Raw genomic sequence first — 24,868 nt, 5'->3', positions numbered from 1 at the left:
TGTTATATAAATATATTACTATATGTTAATTCTTGCCAGTGTTATTATGTGGGGTTGATGTAACTGTCATCCCTACGTTTAGTTTATTTTATGAAACAAATTTTATTTACGTGTTTGCTAGACATAGAAAGGTTGCATTTATAACTAAGTTCTAAATACAATGAGGTTTGTTGTTTATCTATTATTGGCAGTAATTGCTGTTCCAACTCTCTGGGCAAGCTTTTTAAAGGAATACTAAATTTATGTAAAAAACCCAAAAACACACTAACCTCATGATGATAAAGATATCGTTAACACTAGAATTATGATTTTAAAAAATTATTTCTAGTATATAATATTTATAAAAGCAGATCCAACATTTGAAACTGTCACTTTAGTGAAACTAGCTGACAATACTGTTTTGGTTTTTGAGTTATGTAATAAGAAAAAAAGAGAAGCAGAAAAACGAACAGGAAATTCAGATGTTTTACAGTAATGTTTACAGAAATTACCCGAACTTGTGACTCAGTAGTTGCATAGATATTGTTATAAAAGGAAACACTGTGTAGTATTGTAAAGTTTTGATGACCTATTGAGGAGATATTTAAAGTACCACTTCCACAAAGAATCCGAGCCATCCTAACAAAGGCAGTGCTGCCACCTGTCTGACACAACAAAACTGATCATTTGAGTCACCTTAAACTAGAAATGTAATGTTTATTTTGTAACTCGGGGGCCATGGATGCGTTATAAAAGTGACAGCCAAGTAAATCCGCTGTTAGATTAAAGTTGAAACTGGGTGCTGTACCATTGCCTTCTGCTTAGTTTATCAAATTACCTAATGCAAGCAGTTACGGCTCACCTAGAATTACAATGTTTTACAGATACACTTTTATAACCAACCGTATGTGTAATTTTATCAATAATGTTCAATGAATAAGGGAAAGTTTCTTTCACTCTAGTTACTTATTTTTTTTTAGCATCACATACTCTTTCTCATGGAAAATACTGTATAATAGAACACACTAAGTAAAGGCAGGCAGAGATCTTTTCCACTGGCAGGTTAAATAACATCATAAGGTTATATAATCCTTTATTTTTCTGTTGAAAGGACCAAAAATATCGTTCGCAGCACACATCTTCTGAGAAAGATATTGTGAAGGTGTGTGTATAATGCTATGGTGTTTCAGCCTGGTAAAAGGTTGGACTGGTACTATACAATCACCAGTGAAATCATTCGTCACCATCAGATCCTAGATGTCTCTACGTGGAATAGATCTAGCCACATTGGGATCTGTGTAAATCTCCGTAGATAGAAAATGTAGATATTAGGTAGAAGACAAAGCAAAATGAAAAGCCTGTCACTACTTATTTCAAGACCACAGTGAACAATTGTCTGTTATCAATCATAGTCACAGATGGTCCCTACATCAAGAATTGGATGGTCATTCTGTATATGAGAGATAATCAACATTTTGCATGAACTGGTGGAACATCACGCTTTCCACACACAGCACAAATATGGAACTGGAGGCAACCAATAGCTTCTTTGAATGCCCTCTAGCGGCACAGCATTATATCTGCGATCTCGTAACGCAAGAAACCGGATTTCAATACCCTTGGTGGGCAGACCACAGATAGCCCATTGTGCAGCGTTGTAAAGGGTGGCCCGTAATCCATATACTTATCCATCCATATATCTTACGTATCCAGTATATCTGTGTGGTATCATCAGTATTCTTGCGCTCATGTACCCACGTACTTGTCACAATACGCTCTTCAAGTGTACATGGGCTTACATCGGCCATATTTTTCTGAAAAAAAGAAACATTTATATTACATGCGTAATTGAATATAACATAATAACATATGGATGGGTAGGGACTTACGGACCGTCCTATACTTAAACTACAAACAAACAAACTTCTCTAGGATTGTTGAAAGCAACAAATAGACCTATGCTAACATAATATTTGTGAGTTACAGGAATTACTATGTAAAATTCAGAGTGGATGGTCCCAAGATGGATGACAGAAAGACCCTAAGATCATTAACTGGATATATGTGCCAGGGTACGCAGGGGTAAAGCTAAGTGAAAGAGCTAACAAGTTCTTTTAATCAAATACAGGACAACTCTATTGACAAGTTATCGATTTTTCTGATACGAAAGTGTCAACTAAGGAAGGTCTCTGTCGACCTTTAGAGAGAATGTGTATTCTGGAAAACAAAGTACCATATTGTGTAGATAGGAAAAGCGAACGATGGGAAATGAACAGGACATTAGTGATGTCGAGAAAACCCACTTGTAGAGAAATATATATGTAAAAACGGCTCGTTTGGGTTGAGAAAATATTTTTACGTAGAGGAGTGAACAACGTTTCGACCTTCTTCGGTCATCGTCAGGTTCACAAAGAAAGAGAGAGGAAGCTGACCACATGTTTGAAAGGGGTTGTGTAATGAGTGTCGGAATGTAGAGGGCGGGCTTACATGTTGAATATACAATTTTATATTATTTATTTTATTTTTTATTATTATTATATATTATATTATATTTTAATATAGATATAAAGGTGTTCCTTTGTATTGGTTTATTTTGGGCTTAAGTTGTTGTATAAGTAAGGCTTCTTTAATTATGTTGGTTTATTTAGTATTTGAGTGTTTTCTATGGTTATGTTGTGTTTATTTGACTTACAGTGTTCGTAAACGTGTGAAGGTGACTTTTTATGTTCTTTAAATCTGGTTTCCATTTTTCTACTTTTTTCTCCAATATAGAAGTCGTGGCAGTTATCACATTGTATTTTATAAATAATGTTGGTGTGGTGTTTGTCAGTGTAGTTTTTACATAGTATGGACCTCAGTTTCGTGCCTGGTTTTTGATTAAATTTGGTATTAACTGGAATGTCATATTTTGTTACTAGTTTTTGCCAAATGTTGGTTATTTTTCTGCTGATGCCGGGAATATATGGTCTTCAGCAGTATATGGTTTCGTGATTTTTTTAATTCGTGAGATATATTTACTTTTGTTGGTTGATTTTGCTTTTTGTTTAGGTGTGTGTTTCTACGGCTTGTGGAGGAAACTTATTGATGTTGATGAAGTATTGTTTTATTTTGTCTAATTCGTCGTTAATTTTATGTGGTAAGCATAGTTTTATGGCTGTGTTTATTTGGTTTCTTAGTATGTTGAGTGTTTGTTTTGCTTCATGTGCTGAGTCCCAAGGAATGTATAGTCCAGTATGGGTGATTTTTCGGTGGATTTCTGTTTTAAATTGTGTATCGGTTCTTGTAATTTTGAGGTTAAGAAATGATATTTGATTGCTTTCTTCCTGTTCTTGTGTGAAGTTAATGTTGGGATGTATAGAGTTAATGTGATTGAAAAAATTAAGTGTGTGTTCCGCAACCGTGTCGTCTACACATCTGTACCAGTATAGTGGTGGATGTAATGCTGTGTTAATTGCTTGTGTTTCAACTTGTGTCATAAAAATATTGGCTGGAACTGGTGATACTGGGTTGCCCATGCTTAGGCCATTTGTTTGTATATAGTTGTGGTTGTTGAACATGAAGTTTGTCTTCATCGTGGTGAATTCTATGAGGGTTGCTAATTGGTTGCTGGGAATGTCTATAGATGGGTTCGGGTCTCGGATGTAGAGTTTTAAGGCTATCTTGCAGGCTTTAGCGGTTGGAACTTCTAAAACTGGCCATTAAGGCTTCGTGATTAAGTTGATTAAGATTAGACTTGAAATTAAGAGTCTTTGATGAATGAGCTGGCTGATGTTACATATTTGGAGAATGCCCATGCTATGTATTTACCAAGATTGTAATTAAACGATTCATATGTGGACAGTATTGGTCGTAATGGACAATCTGGTTTATGAGGTTTGGGGATGCCGTATATTTGTGGTGTGCGTGAGTCGGTTTTACGTAGGTAGGAATAAAGTGTTTGTGAAATTGTTTGTTTTTTTTTTCTCATTTTTAGTAGTAATTTGTTCAGTTGCGTCTCGTGTCTTTGTTAGATTTGTGTGTATTGGTTTAAATTTGTTCGTGTCTGATAGGATGTTCTTCATTTTTTTGAATGTATTCATTCGTATTCATTATGACTACAGCGTTACCTTTATCTGCTTTTAGAATTTTTATGTTTTTGTCTTGTTTTAGGTTTTAAATGGAATTAATGTCTCTTTTTGTAAGATTATTTTTTAACTTTCTGTTTTGTGAAATTATGTTGATGGTTTTGTGAGAAAATTCTTTGAAAAAATCATTTAAGATGTTGTTTTTAGGTGTTTCTGGGAAATATAAATTTTTATTTTTTTTCTGGGAAGTTTGGCTGTTGGATGTCAATAAAATTGTCTAAGTTGTCTTCTATCTGTTGGTTGTTTTCGGTTGTTTCCTTGTTTTTGTTTTCTGTAGAAAGTATCACAAGTCTCCTGGCTAGATCTTCTAAACATGTTTTGATTTCTATAGTTGGAATGTACCTAGGTGCTATTGCGAAGTTGAGTCCTTTGTTAAGTAGATGTATCTCGTCTGTGTTTAATTGTCGGTCGGATCTGTTAATTATGAGGTTAGTCAACGGTTTGTCGTTTTGGTGTCTTTTCTGTTGTTTGCATCTTAGTTTTTCAAGTTTTTTTGTTGTGACAGATCTTTTTGTCTCTGTCGTTCTTAGTATTGATTTGGTTTATGTTTCGTTGTATAAGTCCGTAAATCTCTGGTTTGATGCAGCATACCAATTGATGGTCAAGGTTCATTTTTTGTTTTTGTAAGTCATGTAGTTCTTTATATTTTGTGTTCAACATGGCTTTAAGTAGTTTTTTCTGTAAATTTTGGATAATTTTTGTGTATGTATTAAAATTTGTTGATAGTTTTACCTTTACAAAATTAGAGGTTAGTTGTTCTTTTCTACATTGTTGAATGAAATGCATGTCAACTTAATCATAAAGCCTTAATGGCTTTACTACGTAAAACTACACTGACAAACACCACACCAACATTATTTATAAAATACAATGTGATAACTGCCACGACTTCTATATTGGAGAAACAAGTAGAAAAATGGAAACCAGATTCAAAGAACATAAAAAGTCACCTTCACACGTTTTCGAACACTGCCAGTCAAATCAACACAACATAACCATAGAAAACACTCAAATATTAAATAAAGAAACAAACATAAACAAACGCAAAATTAAAGAAGCCTTACTTATACAACAACTTAAGCCCAAAATAAACCAATACAAAGGAACACCTTTATATCTATATTAAAATATGATATAATAAATAATAATAATAAAAATAAAATAAAATAAGTGATATAAAATTGTATATTCAACATCTAAGCCCGCCCTCTACATTCCGACACTCATTACACAACCCCTTTCAAACATGTGGTCAGCTTCCGGTCAGTTACCTCTCTCTTTCTTTGTGAACCTGACGACGACCGAAGAAGGTCGAAACGTTGTTCACTCCTCTACGTAAAGGGCCTGGCATGGCCTAGCGCGTTAAGGCGTGCGCTTCGTAATCTGAGGGTCGCGGGTTCGCGCCCGAGTCGTGCCAAACATGCTCGCCCTCCCAGCCGTGGGGCGTTATAATGTGACGGTCAATCCCATTATTCGTTGGTAAAGAGTAGCCAAAGAGTTGGCGGTGGGTGGTGATGACTAGCTGCCTTCCTTCTAGTTTTACACTGCTAAATTAGGGACGGCTAGCACAGATAGCCCTCGAGTAGCTTTGTGCGAAATTCCAAAACAACAACCTCTACGTAAAAAATTTTCTCAACCCAAACGAGCCGTTTTACATATATATGAACAGGACATTGTACAGCCAGACGACACCTGTCAGATGATCTTAAAATAACTGAAATACAATTTAGTATAATTGCAATTTGTTACTTAATATAGTTCATATCATAACAATCGTTGTTCATGAAAATTAGGATTACAAATTGCGCCTACACCACTGATATGCCTGTTGTACCTCAACCAGCCTAACGAGTTTTGGTATTGGGCGAGATATCTCATCGGTACTGAATATGGCAGATGTAGTGTGGTTGATATATTATATAATTTTTTTTCCACTTTAAGCCATATGTTCCTAGAATTGGTAAGTACCTCCTGCTAGGTAACTGACCCCAACATGAATGGATCCACGAAACCTCTGGAGTTGTGACCTTGTTCTGAATTCAACAGTTATGATAAAATGACAGAAGTTCGAAATCAGAGACAGCCAGCAGAGTGCTCGTATTTTACTTCTCACAAACGAACACCTCACAGTAAATAAGTTTTGTTTTGTTTGCCTTTTTTTTTTTTCATTGAGCATACTACATTTCTCGAGAAACATCGTGAATTGTTCGTATAATTGAACATGCTGTTCTAACTGTTCCTGCGTTATTAATTTTCTAAAAGTCCAGTGGGTCAACGGTAAGTTTATGAACTTACAACGTTAAAATCCAGGTTTCAGTACTCGTAATATAAAGAGCACAGATAACCCGTTGTGTAGCTTCATGCTAGATACAAATTACCAAACTGATTTATAAATAACGTAATGGTGATCCAGGTACTCTGTATATTAACAACTTTGTGAATTATATTAAGTAAGTTAAATGCAATTATTATAAATTGAGTATATTATATCCCAACCGACATGATGAGCCCTGATATTGTTTTAATGCATGGTCTGGTTGGCGTTATTACACAGTCTTCCATACTTCTGCTTATGACCAGGTGGTTAAGGCACTCGACTCCTAAATCGAGGGTTACACATTCTAACCCCCATCACACCAAACATGCTCGTCCATTCATCCGCGAGGATGTTATAATGTGACGGTAAATCCCACTATTTGTTAGTAAAAGACTAGCCCAAGAATTTGCGGTTGGTAATGATGACTAGCTGTCTTCCCTCTAGTCTCGCACTGTTAAATTAGGGAGGGCTAGTGCAGATAGCTCTCGAGTAATTTTGCGCGAAATTAAAAACAAAAATAAACCAAATTTTTTATTTAAGTTCATAGAATTGCATAATTTCGAAACATTCTCTTTGTCTGTATATATTTGTCTATTTATCGTACTAAGTTGTGTATATATTTGGTAAACAAGGTTTTAGAGAAGATTATAATTTTTATTATCCGTATACGATAATCTAGGATTTGAAATACATTTGGGAGGGGGATATTGCATAAAATTACAGTGAACTTGCTTAGTTTGACATTGCACTAACAATACGCTTGACAAACTACAATTCTTCCTTTTTTGATCTAGTCGACACCTAATGCCCTTTCTTAATTGGCTTATAAAACTAAAACTTATAAAACTCTCCTTCGAGTTTTGGCGTTTCAAAATTTCATTAACGTCATGCGAGAGACAGACGCCTGTGTTCTGAGCGTGACACCAGCATATTTCTTTATTTATTTCTCGAAGAACGCGAACGACAGTTAATCCCAATAGATTTCTGCAAATTCTACGATTACGAGGATTTTCTTAACCAACTCTCTTAATTACCACGAGACATTTTGAAAGACAACATAGCATGCCGTACTTAACTAGCTTAAGATATCGGTTTTATTAGGTAATGCAGACTGTGTAGGAAAACAGTGAAGGGGCTAAACCATTACGACATCTAAGAAAACGCTGTCAGTATTATACTGATATTTTAGGACAAAGCTACTCAACGAGTAGCCCTTTCCACCGCGAGGAATCGAACCCAGATTTTAGTGTTGTAAATCCATAAACTTACCCTGACCTATCCGGAAACTTTTATTATGTCTGTAATCACTCCGATTTATTATCAGGTGAAGTAACTTCATGTTTTACAAGCTTACGAATCATGTTTAAAATAATTGTTTTGGTACATATCTCTCATATAACATGGTGAAGTGTTGTGATTCCCGTGTATAGCTTACTGTCTAAAATGGTATTTCGGTTAGAAGTCGAGTGTGTAACTTGTTTGATGATAACTTCCCTTCATGATGCTTATATTGAAAAAGTGTGTGGTTTAGTTAAGCAACATTAACATTTATTTGAAGTTAGGATCTTACAGTGACCTGCATGTTTCAGGTCAACATCTATTTGAAGTTTGGATCTCGCAGTGACTTGCCTGTTTCACGTCAGCAATTAACGGAAGATTAAATTTATATGGACTTGCACAAATATTATTTCTGTTCAGCATTTACTGAAGATTGAAAGTTGCAGAAATTTGTGCAAAAGGTTTGTTTTGAATTTCGCGCAAAGCTACACGAGGGCTAGCGCAGATAGCCCTCCCTAATTTAGCAGTGTAAGACTAGAGTGAAAGCAGCTAGTCATCACCACCCACTGCCAACTCTTGGGCTACTCTTTTATCAACGAATAGTGAGATTGCCCATCGCATTATAACAACGCCCCCATGGCTGAAAGGGCGAGCATGTTTGATGTGACGGGGATTCGAACCTTCGGATTACGAATTGAGTGCGTTAACCACCTGGCCGTACCGGGCTTATGCAAAAGGTGTTTCCGCTCAAGATCTCTTTGAAGGCTTTTCTCAAGTCCGAGGCTAGACTTGTTTTGAGTTCTTTTCTTCTGCAATTTGTGGTTCGGATGCGATTTCCTTCTTGATAAAAATGTGAGAATTGAATGAGAAACAAAGATAAGGGTAATAAGAAAGAAATAGGTGGCGCATATAGTGGAATACAAATGTTTCAGAATGCATGACCTTGAAGCAGCTTTTGGTCTGTTCCAATACTTCACAACGCTAAGGATGCGAATTCACTTTTTTCTTTAGTTTAAAAGTGTTGTTATTGTTTTTAACTTTCTCAACATTAAAATTTCAAATTTTATTTTTTTTTTTTAAAGTCAAAACTTACCGAAGTTTCCGTATGTGAAGTTAACGAATTTGCTTAGACCAAAACGTGAGGATACTGGAATATTTGGAGTACCATTCAGTTAAAAAGGACCTGAAGAGTTACATTTATAATCATTTAGAACAAAATACTTTGATTGTTGATGAAAATCATTCGACGTTGAGCTGAGATAATCGTTTATAATTTAACTGTAGGTTTAAGGAAAACGTCTGGGAATGAGTAAGGCTTAGTTCTGATTGGAACGTTTAAGTTATTAAGTAATGAACGATAAGTTTATTTATATATGATTAAATCCCAAAAGATGTACTGATTATAATTGCAGTTGCAATGTTTAGCGTGAATCGAGTACTCGAAACTAAATGATCTCTCAAGAAAAAATTCAAAGAGAAATATTTCTGTTATTAAATCACTCGTGCCGGTTTGCAATTACAGATCGTAATGACACCTTTACATATAAAATCGTGGTTTGCTACTGGTTGAAAACTTTAAAAAGGAGTTATAATTAGGGTACAGTCACACGTATACTTGATTGCTAATATAGTTCTAGCAGGGACCTGCAACAAATTTGCGGTCAACTTAGTATCTTTCTTACAAAAGCTATAAAATAATTTTAATTTCAAACACCGACATGTAATAAGTTCACTTATCTTAGGCCTAACTTTAGTTTTAAGTCTCACGGCCTATATTCGATAAAGAAATAAATTAGCACTGTAACTTGAGTACGTTTCTTGCTTTATTTAGGGCTAACTGTTAACCGTACTTAATATTATCAACTGATGTTATTCTACGACCTAACTTTAGACGTTTTTTGAAACTTTGATAAGTTTGTAATATGTTGTGCATATGTCCCCCGTAGTATATTTACGTCTGCCTTTTCTTTGTATCCGTTGAAAGGAAGTGTGCGCGCATTTTCAGAACAGACAAAAACTAAGTGTTATTATGATAGATGTTTCTATTCTGTAAGGACAAAAACTTCTATTTTGTATTTGACATCAGTTTAGGTTTTCTTGTAAACACTCAAGAAGAAGTGTCGAGACGCTGAAAACAGAATATTTGCTTGGAAAATTTCCAGATATTTTTATGTGTAGAACGGTTACTGTTATGTGATGTAACTACACGAATAGCGTGGTCTGTCTGAGCAACTATAGAAATTGCTGGAACGAATCAGATTACATCGTAATATGAAAGAATTTCTTGATGGAATCTTTGACTGGCATGTCTTATTAAAACCAGATGACTAATGGTGGTATTTATGTTCCCTTAATCTCAGCGCTCGACTAAACATTATGTATTTCACTTGCAAGTGAATTCGTACCGCTTAACTGGAGGTCTAGCATGGCCAGGTGGTTAGGGCACTCGATTCGTAAACTGAAGATCGCGGGTTCGAATCCTCGTCACACCATACATGCTTGCTCTTTCACCTGTGGTGGCGTTATAATATTACCTGTCAATCCATCTATTCGTTGGTAAAGGAGTAACCCAAGAGTTGGCACTGGGTGGTAATGACTAGCTTCCTTCCCTCTGGTCTTACACTGTTAAATTACGGACGACTAGCGCAGATAGCCCTTGTGTAGCTTTGCGCGAATTCAAAACGCAAACAAACCTTACATAGAACACATTATGGAAAACGTAACTGGAGTATCAACTGTATAAATTAATTGAGTCTCTTCAGGTACGAATTTAACAAAAGTGAGTATATCGCAGGGCCGGCGATAGAGGGTGCTGGAGTGGGCCGTGCACTTTCCAAATTTAACTATGACCCACCCAAGTTAAATTTCCCTAGCAATTTGAAAAACAATATCAATCTAAAAAAAAACATTACCAATGAATGGTGACTCCCCACAAATCTCCACTGCACCTCCCTACCTCCCCTGAAGGAGAGAAGCTGGATTCGAAACCGGTGCCAATTAAAAAGTAGTCATTGTAGAAAATGGAAGAAACCATTAAGATGGAATATTTATTATTGAGGAAAAACATTGCTACCTGAGTGTATTTTTAAAACATAAAATTAGATTTTAAAAAAATTGTTATTTTTTAAGTCGGGAGTGTACTAACTGTTTTAGGTTGGGTTGAAAAACAAAGATTTATTTGAAATGAAGTTGTTATTGAACACCACGTAGAGTGTGGCAGAAGAATGAATGTATTCGTTAACACCCAACTACTTGTCCAACTTTATCGTCTTCCGGTGGGACCGAGGTAGTTTCACGCTAAAATTCGGGTTCGATCACCCACCCCGTCGATGTGAACAAAGGGCAAACGGCCCATTGTGTAGCTTTGCGCTAAAACGACAACGCTTAGATAATAACAAACTGATAGGGCAATGAATAAATGTTGGCCAGTTTTTAAGCAACATTTGAGGGGGGGGGGGCTTGACTATTTTAGAATAATTAAACATATTAAGAGTAAATATAAGAAACGACGTATTTAGGCGTAGCGAAATATAACATCTTAGATATTGCAGCCTTTGTAGGTTGAAATATTTAATAAAGACCTTATCATTGTTCTAACAAAGAACAGTTTTTATTGTTGGTATCATAGTACAATATGCCTGATAATAAATGAACTTTTAAGAAATGTTTGTTAATTAATATGCCCCCTATTGGACGTCCGTGCCTTATTTTTCTCTTCTACTTTACGATAACCCTCAGATAGCCTGGTGGCAATCTATGTGTCGCGGGTTCGAATCTCATTACCGGACATGCTTGGTTCTTCAGCTTAGGGATGCTATAATGTGACGGTTAATCCTATTTTTCGTTGGTAAAAGAGTAGCCCAAAAATTGGCGGTGGGTGATGATGACTAGCTGCCTTCCTTCTAGTCTAATACTGTAAAATTAGGTACGGCTAGCCCAGATAGCCTTCGTGTAGTTTTGCGCGAAATTCAAAAAAACAAACAACCAAATATCACGTTTGAAGAATTTTTTCAGTATTTCGTTTTTAAGCCATTATTAAATCACTGATTGAAATGTCTAGTGTTCAAAAGCCAGTAGATGGCGTTAATATCAATGTAAAATGTTTTGTATATTAGTTGCATATTTCCGGTTTTGTTCGGTAAGCTATCGTTTGTTGGTTAATTTATAATGCGTAATATGATTGGACAGCGGTTAGGATAATGCACGAAAATCATGCCAAATAATTAAAACGTAATTAAAGGGCTACATTTTTTTCAGTGCCCAACATGAATGAAATGCTGTGATGTGTAAGTTTGAACTGACTATTCTCTATTGTACGGGCCCGGCATGGTCAGATGGTTAAGGCACTGGACTCGTAATCCGAGGGTCGCGGGTTTGAATCCTCATCGCACAAACATGCTCGCCCTTTCAGCCGTGGGGGCGTTATAAAGTGACGGTCAATCCCACTATTCGTTGTTAAAATAGCAGCTCAAGAGTTGGTGGTGGGTGGTGATGACTAACTGTCTTCCCTCTCGTCTTACACTGCTAAATTAGGGAGGGCTAGGGCAGATAGTCCTCGTGTAGCTTTGCGCGAAACTCAAAATAAAAAACGTATTGTACGTCACTAATGTCTATAAATTGTTGTAACTGCTGAAAATGTTGAAGGTTTTTTTTAATGTATAAGTTATATTTCTGCCTTTAAACTAGAAATATAAACCAATTGATGAAAATCGAGAATTACGCTTTTTTTTACGAGAATCGCGCGTATTTAACACAAAATACGCCATTTGAAGAAGAACGCAAGCGCTAATGATACATGACTGACTATAGACATTTTGTTGTTGTTTTTTGGGAGGGGGGTGTCGCCTTTATGGATTTCAAGAAAGAACAGCTGTAAAATTACATTTCAATATAATTTCGATTAATGAAAAATTAAAATCTAACAACGTATTCTATACTATTGACAAGTAAGAAAATAAATAGGTATGGGGTAGACTTCGGTTGAGCTTCTATGTAGTGGTTGAGCTCACATGTTGCTCCACAACAGGAAAACATGGAAATTTATATATGATATATGGTATTTTAATATATATATTCTTAACAGTATGTTTAAAATACACAACATTTCAACCGACGTGTAAGATATGGATGTGATATAATTTTCATGACTCGTTTTAAGATTTATGGTATACGTTGTGCAACTCCGAATCTGATGGACTCTTAATGAGGCCAGTGATTAGTTAGTCGATCATACGAAAGGAACGTCGTTATTGGATTATGGTGGATACTATCACTGAATCGTATTGGTTACGCTTATTCCACGGCTCTTAGTGAAGGAAGTTATTTGAGGTAGAAAACATTTTGGAAAGAGTGTCTATACAGAACTACGAAGAACATGCACGTGCGTGTGTGGATCGAACTGAGTAAACTGATCGACCACATAATACTACGTGTTTATACAGTTAAGGCCTTCATCGAGCAAGAATCAATAGAGAGAAAGGCGTGGAAAACGTGATATTTGTGTGTTTCTTTTGAGAAGGAAAATATGTGTGGCTTTGTGTTTTTGAACACACACAAAGAGTTGGGGTCCGGATCGATGTGTTATTTTGTGTCTGAAAATTTTCAGACCGTTTCATTTATCTTAGATTTTATGCCTTTGAAATATTACTTTGAAAAACATGGGTGCATAAAACCGGACAACGTAATACCTACCCCCAACACATACACTTAGCCTGGTGGGCTGTGGTAGTAACTATAGACCTGATGGTCCATGGTTTGCATCACGTTACCGAAACAAAACTTACGCCCCGCACTGTGGGGCCGTCGGTGCATTATAAGAGTAATGTTGTAACTCCAATGTGCGATTGGGGTAGCGCAAAAGTTCGCGTGGTGAATGCTATCAACTGACAGGTTTCATCTAATCTATCAGTTAATAATTAGAGAGGCCTGGCTCAAGTCGTCTGTTGTAGCTTTCTGCTAGTATTCGGAAACAACACAATTTTGGAGTAAGCTTTCTTATAATGAAGTATTCTGTTATGTATAAAAACCTAAAATTGTGATTTATTCTTTGTAATATATATATGGAATGTTGTGTATAAACCGAAACATTCTTTATATTAACCACCTCTCCCTCCGTGGCACAACGGCATGTCTGCGGACTCGCACATTGCTAAAATCCAGGTTTCAATACCCGTAGTGGGCAAAACATAGATAGCCCATTGTGTAGCTTTTTGCTTAATTCTAAGCAAACATCGTTACGTTAGGATCACATGGAACACTCTTCTCCTTTAAATTGTCTTCAATTACTGTATATTAAGACCATTGTTCCAGGATACATTTCAGTATATCTGATCATTGATTAATATGCCAGTCTGTAGAACTGAGGATTCGTGGTTCGAGTCCTGTTACCACCAAAGGGGGGATTGCGCTTCGTAACATTTTGGCCCATAGGTGCGTTATAAAATTGACGGCCAAAATCCCACTATTCGGTTTAACAAGAGTAGTTCAAAAAATTCCGATAGGTGGTGTTTACAAGTTGACTTCTCTCCAGTATAAAACTTCAACTTCCGGGACTGCTAGCCCTTGTTTAGCTTTGTGTGAAATACAACAATTGAAAGATCAGTGGACTTACACACGTTACTTTATATCAGAATATGTTGTGCGTTTGGCCACCATGTGCCTGAAAGAAAAGCGTGAAGGGTTACAGTGCTAGATTTTGTAAACCGTTCTAGCGGTGGGCACAGTACAGATAGCCCATTGTGAAGCTTTGTGCTAATTAGTAAGTAGACGTACGTTAACAAAATTAATGAATATCTCATCTGTTTAAAAAGGAATAAATTAGATTTGGAAAATATTTTTATAAGGTAAAAGTTAATTCGTTATTTAATTTTTAGGCACTCGTTGGCATTTTTACATAAATGTAATATTAATATACAGTTATTGATCTAATAAAACGACTCGTAGACTGTTTAATATGAGTTATAATCAAAAGTACACGTTTTTACGAATATGTTAGATCTAACTGATACCTTTGATCTATGACAATTTAATTACGTTGAGAATGTGTTGGTTGTAGAAACATAAGTTATATATATATATTGCAACTACATAGCGCTAGTTAACCTTGCTTGTCCAATAAATCTGTTGTTGAGAAACCAGAATATTAATAACCTATTAACCAGAATATGTATTATACTTTATTGGGTTTCACTCTTCTGAAATCAGAATATTTATATTATTCTAATATACTTCGCTGTATGGTCACTAAGCAATTTACCCGACGAATTTTAGCTTTCTTTAGGAAAAAAAAAAAAAGAAAAAATCCCCCAAACTCGTGCGTTCACAGTTTACCCGTTAAGGAATTACTGTTAAATAATTAAAAACATTAAGATAGTGTGTTTATATTTTGTATAAATACTATTAGTTTTACTTTTTGCGTGAATTTCTCAAACTAACCGTTTAAAACAACGTTGTTATGCACGATAACCAATATACTGCCCAATTATCTGATTTAGTCACCAGGTGTTCTTTACGTGTTCGTTCTGACCTCGAGTCACGTGCTGGTAATTACTGTATTGTTGCCGTGATAGGTTTTTGAATTTCGTTAAAGAATCGTGTTAATATCGAAGCTTGAAAAGTGCCAAATATTCGAAGAGAACGTTTCACCTGCTTAGGTAGTTACAAAGTTTTGGTTTTATCGTATGAAAAACAAAACAAATCATAATCAGTGATGTCGAGAAAACCCACTTGTAGAGAAAAATATATATGTAAAAACGGCTCGTTTGGGTTGATTTTTTTTTTTTTTTTACGTAGAGGAGCGAACAACGTTTCATATTATTTATTTTATTATTATTTATTACATTATTTTTTATATAGGTATAAAGGTGTTCCTTTGTATTGGTTTATTTTGGGCTAAAATAAATAACAAATTTATATATTCAAACGCCCTCTACATTCCGACACTCAGTTACACAACCCTTTTCAAACATGTGGTCAGCTTCCGGTTAGTTACCTCTTCCTTTCTTTGTGAACCTGACGATGACCGAAGAAGGTCGAAACGTTGTTCGCTCCTCTACGTAAAAAGAAACAAAAAACAACTCAACCCAACATAGTTTCTGTATTACAAATAAACTGAAGACTTTTGCACTATAGATTTAAAAAAAAAAAAGTTATAGATTAAAGCCGCGTAACTCTTGACGAACGAATGTTTGTTTATCAGTCCGAAATTTCGGAATGTAATTTTCACATTGATATGAAGTAGCAAGCCAGAAAAGGAGAAAGAAGAAACGACGAATGATATCATTCATACCACTGAGTCATCAGAAAGAATAAACTGTTATATACTACCAAATCTGGAAAATGGTGGGACAGCTTAAGGAACCGACACACGGTTGTGATCCAGCAGAAGGATGTGACTGGACAAGAAGCTTATAGACCTGTTCTATACCAGCACTCCGGTAGTAGAATTCGGTTGGCTGAAGGAGCTGATATGAACATAAGAATTTATATTATTGAAGAGATAAATTGATACACAACAATAAACCAAACATAAGGACAGGCGAACTGCTCTATAACGTTCTCTCATTCTTTCGTACTCTTTCTGATAATTAACCACTAATTCAAACAATATATTAGTTTCACGCTCATGTATTCATTTTGTATTTTTCTTCTCTTCAGATATTCCAGGTATTTAGTCTTCTAATGTTTTTCTCTGTCATATATATGGATGCACATATCATTGTAAACTGCTGACTATGATAGGTAAAAAGACAAGTAGGTATTAGTTTTAATGTGAACATTTACAAGGTGTAGTAATTGTATTACGTACTATGGATAATTTATGGTCATAGTAATTAGGGTAACAACGTATGAAAAGTGTGTGTTAGCCTGTTCTTAGTGGTGTCATCTGAGTTTGTTTTTTTCCTCAAAATTGAGAAACTGTCGTGTCTCTTTCAAGGGAACATGCACAACGTCTTCTGCAGGGATCAAATCCCGAATTATAGTATTATAAGCCCTCGGGCATACGTTTCTCTAGTCACTTGTATAACTATACAGGTAACGGTGGAAGTTCAAGGAGCGTAGTTAGTGTAATTCATGCTTTACAATAAGAGCATAGTTTTCAATCCTCAGATCTTATTTTCTGGTTAACGACTTGGTGCTAAAATTTGGGGCTCGATTCCTCCCGGTGGACAGAGCGTAGACATCCAATTTTGTTTGTTTCGGCTGAAACAACGACTTTATTCTCATGTATTTATTTTAAAATATATTTCTAGAAAGTTCTTTCATCTTATCAAAAGCTGTAAAAGTGATGTGTAGGTAATCCTGAACATACTGTTAGAACAGACATCAAAACTTTAACTGACTATTGCGTGTTTTTCTTAAGCTCTTAAGAATGCAAATACTTAATGTTAGTTACTTGTAGATGGCAAGACCGTGGTGTAAAGTTACAGAAAAAACATTTTAAATATGAACACAATTGCGACACGAATGTGTCTTTTACAGCCGTGGGACCTTCTTGGCCTTGTGCCAGTTGTAACAAACATCTGAAACATATTAAGTGTATAAACTATAATACAGGGTGTTCGGAAAGTCACTGTGCAGTTTTGTCTGTTAATAAATATATAAGTGCACAGTGACTTTCCGAACACCCTGCAGTATGTGCACAGCTAACAAACAACGTATTAACAAGAAAAAGACAGAAATGGGTTGGGCAGTTGTGCATGTTAAGAAACTTAGTAAAAGAAACAACAATATGTCTCACTTTAGCAATGAACTATAAACACTAACGTTTTAAAATTCTTGCATATTTTGGTAGCTTAGCGACCTCTGTAGATTATTTACGGAACTAAATTATTCGTGAAAAGCTTAAGGTCACATACTATTCTTTATTCGGTTTCACTGCTTCTTTCTACTTTCGCTTCGATACGTTTAGAAGATTGTAGAGAGGTCAAAGCGTATAGTTGTGGAAAACATACTGAGTAAAGAGCCCTCTTTGTTTGTTTGTTTGTTTGTTTTTTCAAGGATAGGCTTAAGTTGAAGGATAAGCTATATATAATCAATCGGTTGTTATTTGTCGAAGTGATTCGCCCCGTTAAACAATACGAAACTTGGTTTATACACTTTTTTCGAAAAAAAGTCTGTAAACATAAAATAATAAACCTAAAATATTTGTTGTCGTTTTTAATGAGGTATAGAAATATAAATCACGTGAACAAAGGTTTGAACACAGGTTTATTTTATTTCTAGTTAAGAAAACCTATGACGTCAGAGAAATTTAAGATTATTTTAATGGCTTGTTTTAATTTTAAGCCTTAATCGAGAACTTAGAACACATTAGATAAAGAGAAGAAAATCTGATTTTCTGATGCTTTGAGCAGTATTAATTGTGAGATGTTTTACTCTTTTTTTTTTCAGGAACTGCCGTCCGATATCAAACAACATATTTTAAACTTTATTTGTTTATTAATATCAAACTTAGTTCTGAAGTTTTCCGAGTTTAAATTAGTTTTGACTGGACCATAAGAAGAAGATAAACTTAAATGTCACTGTTTTTTATATACCCTGTTTCATAAGATTACACTTTAACTTAGTGCCGTAATATACTTATTGTTTGTTTGTTTTTTAATTTCGCGCAAAGCTACTTGAGGGCTGTCTGTGCTAGCCGTCCCTAATTTAGCAGTGTAAGACTAGAGGGAAGGCAACTAGTCATCACCACTCACCGCCAACTCTTGGGCTACTTTTTTACTAACGAATAGTGGGATTGGCCGTAACATTATAACGTCCCCACGGCTGAAAAGGCGAACATGTTTAGTGCGACGGGGATGCGAACCCGCGACCCTCAGATTACGAATCGCACGCCTTAACCCACCTGGCCATGCCGGGCCAGTATACTTAATGCACCGTAGATGTCTGTAAAAACAAATCAAAGTTTCAAATTAAAATAGAGAGACTTGGTTCTAGATGTTTACATCAAGTCTATAAACTCGTTACTTTTATGAACAAAAGTGTCACCAGTGTTAATGAAACTTACATCTTTAGTCCACGAAATATTCACACACATGGATTGTATGTGTGTGAAATCACACTCTGGTATGATTCATGGAGCTGTAAAGCTGTTACTGACTGTTATGTTCTTTGTTATTTATAGAGATGAAAATAAAGTTGTTTGAATTCTGTTGTTTTATAATTTCTGTATAAATTTTAAAGCTAAAAATACTGTCACATGATTCCTACATAATACTTATAAAGAGGTTAAACAGCAGGGTTTTTTCAACTTTTGTAGAAATTCGTGATTAATGACTGTTTTGGTTGAGAAAACTATTCATTAATATAGTTGGAGTTTTAATATTCTAAGCCTACTCTAGTTGTATAGTCAGTCATAAATGCACGGAACTTAACCTATTCCATGTGTGCGACGGTGAATGTACATTTACAGGTAGGTTTGTAATATGTCGTAATTATATAGCAAGTATACAGGTGGATTATTATATCCACACTGCATTAACGCGACCGTACAATAAATTACGTTATGAAGTTTAGCCAGCTAATTGCACAAGCGCGAGGATATCACGTGAAACTAGTTGGTCTAAATTTCAAAGTTGTAACGTGCTATATCCACATGCAGATTTAATAAACAATCATGTAAATTTATGTATAATACAATGATGTCAGCATAATACAAGGATATGTTGCATTTAATATGGAACTGCTTGACTGTGTGCAATTTATTAGACTTAAGTAAAATGTATCAAACTTTAAATTCTACAGAAATTGCTATTTTTGTTAGCAACTTTGAACAAAAGAAACTCCATTAATTTAATTTTTTATAAACTAAACGTGTGATCTTTTGATTGATAATGAAACTATAAATGTTGGTTTGGTGTTGACGAAAGATCTTTGCAAAGCCACTTGTCATCAGGGCAATTTCTGTTTTACCTTTGGTTGCACTGTAAGAATGTTTTTTTTAACATATATGATACTAAGCACTATTAGAGACAACAATAAATGTTTGTTATGACTTTCGTTGGTTGCAAAGTAACAATAGCTTTTGTTTAACCAGTAACAAGAGTTTTTATTGTTTGAATGAAGAGTTTACTGGATTAAGAATAATTGTAAACCATTCCTAACTGTATGAATAGTTTTAACACGTTCATGACATTAAGGACTCTGCACAGTAGCTCTGTCGCCACCAGCCTCGTAACCATTTTGTGCTGGTTATAATTTTTACGTTTAATGTAATTTGCGTATCATTACGAAATTTTGTAGATTATTATCACTGAACATTACAGAGCTTTACTACACAAAATATCTGATTTAAAAAAATTAACTTTGAAGATTTTTAAGAGGTGATTTTCTCCTGCATTTTTATCTTTTCGATTGTTTACTATACAACGTGCAAAGTAATTTTGACTTTAATATTAAAATACTTTCATGCATCAAAATATTGCCAGATTTCTCATGCAAAATCTCTATAACCACCTAACAATTTCTAGATAGCTATTCAACGTTTTTGTTTTGCTTTTAAGAACTTTATATTTTATATGTTGTTTCTCTCGTTCGGTTTGGTTGATTTGACCGACCTCGCAACCAAAATAAAAAAAAGTAAGAAATAGATAAGAATCCCGCTTTTTATTACATTCTAGAATGCCTATAAATTGTAACTAAAAACACAAACGTTTAGTTTGAAAAACTTAAGTCTCATAACACTGTACATCTATATATATTTATTATTTTTATTTTATTGATCTTTCAGCCGTGTTTAACTTGCATTGCAGAAGTTGCAATAACGCGACGCACATACATTCATGTTACCATATCTAATAGGATATAACTGTCCTTTACAAACTCTTCGGTTTGTTCCAGTATACCAGTATTTTGTAAAAGTTATAATATATTACATATATATACTATTACTATTTACGGATAAGTTCTTAAGTTTCAGTTATTTTTCTGAAAACATACAACAGTAAATAATGCAAATAGAAAACTGATTTTTTTCTACTTACAAACTTTGTACTCATTTGTCCGCCTATCGTAATTTATTTAACCTTGCCAGATTTAGCACAAAATATTTTTTTTAAGTTTTTATTTCGCATTTTAATATAACCAAATATTATAAACTATTCTATCAATATCATAGAATTCCACTGTAATTTATCAGGCTTACTAACTAGACTGTATCTTCGTCACACCAAACATGCTCGCCCTTTCATCTGTGGGAGCGTTATAATGTGACGGTCAATCCCACTATTCGTTGGTAAAAGAGTAGCCCAAGAGTTGGTGGTGGATGGTGATGACTAGTTGCCTTTCCTATGGTCTTATAATGCTAAATAAGGGACGACTAGTGCAGATAGTCCTCGTGTAGTTTTGCGAGAAATTCAAAAACAAATGAACAAGATTGGTTTAAAAAAATTGTTCTTCAAACAAGATTTTCACTTACCTTTTCCTTCTCAAATTCGAGACAAAGAAATAATATTGGGAGCTTCCCGCCTTCTATAGACTAATAAAACCACGTGCGGGACATTTTGAGGTTTGAATTAGCTATTCACACCTAATAGATAGAAGTGTGTATACGTATGGGAGTATTTTTAAAATTGGGAGAAGTGAGCAGGGACCACTGTGTTTGATTCGTTAAATTTCGTGATATCTCAGCTAATAGAAACCATAGGAGGTTCTTATTTTGTATTCTAGCTTGTTAGTATCAGTATTTTGAGTTTCTAATTCATAGGAACCTACGTACTTTGTACTTGGACATCACAAACATCTAATTTAAACCAAACCTGTAGTGAACATACCACGTGACACTCAAAAATTGATATTTTGGATTTTTGTTTTAATATTTACTTTTAAATTTAGAAATTAGCTAATGTATAACACTAAAATGTGCATAATAATCTACAATGTCGTACCAAACTTATTCGTAAAATAGTAAAGTAACACTTTGAAACTAAGTCTACAAACGGGATTACATATCCTTTGAACCCGACCATAGGAAGACCCGTACCGAAAAAGCCAATATAAACAACAATAAATGTTTGTCAGATAGTTTATAACCTTCGTTAGTTGAGGTGCGATCAATCATATCTAAGTTTGCTAATTAGTGAAGAGCCTAAGACAGTGAAAGTGGCTAGGATGAGAATGATGAAGTAACATATCTAAGTTTGCTAATTAGTGAAGAACCTAAGACAGTGAAAGTGGCTAGGATGGGAATGATGAAGTATCATATCTAAGTTTGCTAATTAGGGAAGAACCTAAGACAGTGAAAGTGGCTAGGATGAGATTGATGAAGTATCATATCTAAGTTTGCTAATTAGTGAAGAACCTAAGACAGTGAAAGTGGCTAGGATGAGAATGATGAAGTAACATATCTAAGTTTGCTAATTAGTGAAGAACCTAAGACAGTGAAAGTGGCTAGGATGGGAATGATGAAGTATCATATCTAAGTTTGCTAATTAGTGAAGAACCTAAGACAGTGAAAGTGGCTAGGATGAGATTGATGAAGTATCATATCTAAGTTTGCTAATTAGTGAAGAGCCTAAGACAGTGAAAGTGGCTAGGATGAGAATGATGAAGTATCATATCTAAGTTTGCTAATTAGTGAAGAACCTAAGACAGTGAAAGTGGCTAGGATGGGAATGATGAAGTATCATATCTAAGTTTGCTAATTAGTGAAGAACCTAAGACAGTGAAAGTGGCTAGGATGAGATTGATGAAGTATCATATCTAAGTTTGCTAATTAGTGAAGAACCTAAGACAGTGAAAGTGGCTAGGATGAGAATGATGAAGTAACATATCTAAGTTTGCTAATTAGTGAAGAACCTAAGACAGTGAAAGTGGCTAGGATGGGAATGATGAAGTATCATATCTAAGTTTGCTAATTAGTGAAGAACCCAAGACAGTGAAAGTGGCTAGGATGAGATTGATGAAGTATCATATCTAAGTTTGCTAATTAGTGAAGAGCCTAAGACAGTGAAAGTGGCTAGGATGAGAATGATGAAGTATCATATCTAAGTTTGCTAATTAGTGAAGAGCCTAAGACAGTGAAAGTGGCTAGGATGAGAATGATGAAGTATCATATCTAAGTTTGCTAATTAGTGAAGAGCCTAAGACAGTGAAAGTGGCTAGGATGAGAATGATGAAGTATCATATCTAAGTTTGCTAATTAGTGAAGAACCTAAGACAGTGAAAGTGGCTAGGATGGGAATGATGAAGTATCATATCTAAGTTTGCTAATTAGTGAAGAGCCTAAGACAGTGAAAGTGGCTAGGATGAGAATGATGAAGTATCATATCTAAGTTTGCTAATTAGTGAAGAGCCTAAGACAGTGAAAGTGGCTAGGATGAGAATGATGAAGTATCATATCTAAGTTTGCTAATTAGTGAAGAACCTAAGACAGTGAAAGTGGCTAGGATGGGAATGATGAAGTATCATATCTAAGTTTGCTAATTAGTGAAGAACCTAAGACAGTGAAAGTGGCTAGGATGAGAATGATGAAGTAACATATCTAAGTTTGCTAATTAGTAAAGAGCCTAAGACAGTGAAAGTGGCTAGGATGAGAATGATGAAGTAACATATTCTAACTTGTTTTGTCTTCTTGACTGGATCCTGATGCTATAATCTTCAACAGGAACCCCATTGTGAGTACCAACATTTATAAGGTTTGAATTTCATGTTAACATGATGCTTTACACACTTACAAGTGATACTACATCAAGCATGACTTTTGAACATTCTACCAATGTATATTTACTAAAACAGGTCTGTTTTTTTTAGGTTAATTATTCTGAGAAAGGCAATGACTCTCGCCAAAATATGCAGTCAAACGATGACTGAAAGAACTCATTTTCAAATGAAAGTTTTTTCTAAAATCACAAGAAAATTTTAGTGCATTTTATTGTTTGTCAAACATTGTAATGACCAAAACAGCAACTGCTTTCTGTATTTAAAGATTCCTAATTTCAGGGTTAAGTTACACTAAAACCTTAAACGATAACTTATAGTTTCAACTGTAAAATTACACTCGACATATTTGACGTTCTAACACTAAAACGTAAACAACAGTAAACACACTCACTCGACACTTGCGTTAAGAAAAGTCTTTAGAAAGAAAATTTGTTAAATTTGATCTCACCAAACTGAATTCACTGCTCTGTCCACGGAAACACTTTTCGTTATCTGTATGTTTGTTCACTAACTTCGAGTAGCATTCAACACACCTCTGACAACTTTAGGGTTAAGTCTGTTTCAGTTAATACAAACTTTCGGCTGAAGCTGTAATACACAAAATAAGAAATTATATTTACATGTACATTAAAATTCTTAATGGGAAATAATTTCTAATAATAAACGAAAATTTCATCGAATAATATCCAAACAAAAGAAGTAAAAAAAAAGATATCATAATTCCAAACATCTAATTAATTATTTTTAACTTAGTATTAAACATATTACACGTATTCTCATTCAAGTATCCTCAATTTTATTTTGGAGACCCCTTCTCCAGTGGCTCAACGGTAAGTTTGTAAGCTAATAAACCTAAAAACCAGGTCTCAGTAACCACAATAGGCACAGCACAATTAGTCCATTTCGTAGATTAGTGCTTAACAGAAGGTGTTCTTTTGAGCCATATTTTACATCATACCTCAAACGATCGAACTTGATAATTGATATGTTTTTGCACTGTTGAATGTAACAAGTTGTATTTGTTTGGTTTGAATTTCTCTCAAAGCTGCACGAGGGCTATCTGCGGTATCCATCTCTAATTTAGCAGTGTAAGACTAGAGGGAAGACAGCTAGTCATCACCACCCACCGTCAACTCATGGGCTACTCTTTTATCAACGAATAGTGGGATTAACCGTAACATTATGACGCCTGAACAGCTGAAAGGGCAAACATGTTTGGTGTGACAGGGATTCAAACCCGCGTCCTTCGGATAATGAATCGACTTAATATTTCATTATTTGTATAACTTCTATTCCTTGGCTATCACTGGAACACACGGAATGTCGAATTCGTATTTTAGTTTTGACTTTTTTGTTTACTTAACTGTGCGCAAAGCTATTCAAGAGCTAGTTTCTCTTGCTGTCCCCAAGTTTGAACTAAAAGATATATGTAATGTAGTTAGTCAACATTAGCCACAGCCACGACTTGGGCTGGTCTTTACCGATAAAGAGTTGGGTTGGCCATTTTCAG

The 24,868-nt window shown here is 35.0% G+C and overlaps 1 protein-coding gene and 1 long non-coding RNA gene across 2 annotated transcripts in view; one reads left to right on the top strand and one right to left on the bottom strand.

Annotated features, from left to right (window-relative positions):
* LOC143222369 (semaphorin-2A-like) overlaps positions 1 to 24,868 on the top strand; it is a 222,792-nt gene that overhangs the window by 9,156 nt on the left and 188,768 nt on the right. The window lies entirely within an intron of this gene.
* Positions 15,620 to 24,615, bottom strand: LOC143222370 (uncharacterized). Its single transcript, XR_013012204.1, has 3 exons — positions 24,317 to 24,615; positions 23,807 to 23,946; positions 15,620 to 15,748 (listed from the first exon to the last, which is right to left on the bottom strand). It is a non-coding gene; the product is annotated as an uncharacterized LOC143222370 (long non-coding RNA).

This window comes from Tachypleus tridentatus, chromosome 8, assembly GCF_004210375.1.
Source record: "Tachypleus tridentatus isolate NWPU-2018 chromosome 8, ASM421037v1, whole genome shotgun sequence".
NCBI lineage: Eukaryota > Metazoa > Arthropoda > Merostomata > Xiphosura > Limulidae > Tachypleus > Tachypleus tridentatus.
The sequence above is the reverse complement of the archived record's forward strand: the minus strand, read 5'-3'. Positions and strand labels throughout refer to the sequence as shown.